The following is a 2,883-nucleotide window of genomic DNA, read 5'->3' as shown; positions in this document are numbered from 1 at the left end:
AAAACTTAAATAAAAAAAAAAAAAGAATACACGATGAAACCTGTGAGGAACGAAAACAGTATGTGTTGTCCCTTTCAATTAAGTGGTAATGTTTTGATCCAAGCTTCGTCACGTCGGTGGACACTAATTAAATTAAAAATAACAAGTTTACACCAGCTACCCCTTATAGTAATTCATGGTTTCACTATTGCTGAGTCTAAGCCTCTTCAGCTTGGCGTCATCTCTTTCATTCCTGGGCGTCGCGCATCCACACTTCAAAAGAGGTACTGAAGTAACAATTACTTTAACTAGCGTAACATTGCTAAAGAATAGAGTTACATATTTATTGTATGTCACATAGTTACGTAATTACGTACGAACAAATTTCATGCCTTAATTTGTCTTTCGATACATATGTCTTGCATTGGTTCGATGAAAGCGTGTTAGCTGAAGCTTCAATAAACCACGAGCGCGAGTCGCGAGATGCAAGGTACGCGGCGAGCGCGTCGTAACCAAGTGAAGGTACCTGTCCGGGCTGTCGCGTGAGGGCTGGCGTTATTGACGGTTGTGTCTCTATTGTCAATTTTTCGGAGCAAATTTAGTAAGACTTAGACTCAACGATCTGATATTGTTGTTTTGATATTTACCTACGTTGACTAGATAGCTTACATGTATTCAACTTTCATGCGTTATCATTTTCGATGTATTTCGTTTTTAATTTATTTACTTAGCCGTCCCCCGACTCGACGACGATTTGATCAGACTGTTATCTCTTGTATTCAACTTAAAGGGGAAATATGTATTGTGTTTCGCTTTTTAAAGCTTTTTCCATTAAAGCAAAATCATTTGATTTATTAGTAAGTTTCAAGGAGCCACAAAACTTAGTGCGAACGTAAATGTGAGATGCTTTTAATAGTTTCCGCAATGAAATATTGTCTCAAAATATGATACAAAATCCAAAGAGATTCTGGTCGTATGTAAAGTACACCAGTGGCAAAAAACAGCCAAATCGTCACTGCGCGATAGCGATTGAAATGTTACCGATGATGGTGCCACTAAAGAGGAGTTACTAAATACAGTTTTCCGTAATTCCTTCACGAAAGAAGATTAAGTAGATAATCCTGAATTCTAAACCAGAGCAGCTGTTAGCATGAGGGAGGCAAGTCTTCCGGTCGCGATGGTATACCAATCAAGTTCCTTTCAGAGTACGCAGACACAATAACGCCTTTCTTAGCAATCATATACAACCGCCCACTTGACGAAAGGTATGTTCCTAAAGACTGGAAAGTAGCACGGGTTACACCAATATTCAAGAAACGAAATAGGAGTAACCCATTGAATTACGGATCCATATCAGTGACCTCATTTTGCAGTAGGATTTTGGAGCATATAGTGTACTCGAACATTATGAATCACCTTGACGAAAATGACTTATTGATACATAACCAACACGGATTCAGAAAATATCATTCTTGTGCAACACAGGTAGCTCTTTGTTCCCATGAATTAATGAGTGCTCTCGACAAGGAATCTCAGATCGATTCCATATTCCTAGATTTCCAGAAGGCTTTTGATACCGATCCTCACAAGCAACTATTAATCAAATTGTGTGCATATGGAGTGTCGTCTCAGTTGTGTGACTGGATTCGTAATTTCCTCTCAGACAGGTCACAGTTCGTACTGATAGACAGTAAGTCATGGAATAGAACAGAAGTGATATCTGTCGTTCCGAAAGGCAGTGTCATAGGCCATCTGCTGTTCCTGATTTATATAGATGATCTAGGTGATAATCTGAGCAGCCCCCTTACATTGTTTGCAGATGACGCTGTAATTTACCGTTTAGTAAAATCATGAGACGATCAATTCCAATTACAAAATGATCTAGAGAGAATTTCTGCATGGTGCGAAAACTGGCAATTAGCACTAGACAAAGAAAAGTGCGAGGTCATCCACATGGGTACTAAAAGAAATCCGATAAATTTTGTGTATACGATAAATCGCACAATTCTAAGGGCTGCCGATTTGACTAAATACCAAGGAATTACAGTTACGAGCAACTTAAATTGGAAAGACCACATAGATAATATTGTAGGGAAGGCGAAACAAAGACTGCGCTTTGTTGGCAGAACACTTTGAAGATGCGACAAACCGACTGGAGAGACAGCCTACATTACACTTGTCTGTCATCTGCCGGAATATTGCTGCACGGTATGGGATCCTTACCAGGTAGGATTGACGGAGGACATCGAAAACGTGGAAAGAAGGGTAGCTAGTTTCGCGTTATCGCACAGTAGGGGTCAGAGTGTCACTGATATGATACCCGAGTTAGGGTGGCAGTCACAGATACAAATGCGGTTTTCTTTGCGGCGAGATCTATTTATGAACTTTCAATTACCAACTTTCTCTTCCGAATGTAAAAATATTTAGTACACACCCATCTACGTAGGGAGAAATGATCATCATAATAAAATAAGAGAAATCAGAGCTCGAATGGAAAGACTTAGGTGTTCCTTTTTCCCACGCGCCATTCGAGAGTGGAATGGTAGAGAAGTAGTACGAAAATGGTTCGATGAACCCTCTGCCAGGCACTTAATTGTGAATTGCAGAGTGACCATGTAGACGTAGATGTGAATTGTAGACGTCAAAACGAAATACAAGGAAACGCTTTGTGGGTGCTGAAACTGGCGACTTCAAAAGATCTAAATCATTATTGTTGGCTAAGCGACAAAAGATAAACAGATGTTCTCACGTTCTGTGATGGTGATCTTTCTGGTGCTCTGCAATCCTATACTACGTAACTTGATTTAGCTCTTGCGTGTTACGCAGTTTATATCAAGAGAGCGCGCTCGCAGAAAACATGTTTACTCATTTTAACAAATGAAATGTAGACGGCTGACTAGATCT

The sequence above is a fragment of the Schistocerca cancellata genome, chromosome 3, assembly GCF_023864275.1.
Source record: "Schistocerca cancellata isolate TAMUIC-IGC-003103 chromosome 3, iqSchCanc2.1, whole genome shotgun sequence".
Classification (NCBI taxonomy): domain Eukaryota; kingdom Metazoa; phylum Arthropoda; class Insecta; order Orthoptera; family Acrididae; genus Schistocerca; species Schistocerca cancellata.
The sequence above is the reverse complement of the archived record's forward strand: the minus strand, read 5'-3'. Positions refer to the sequence as shown.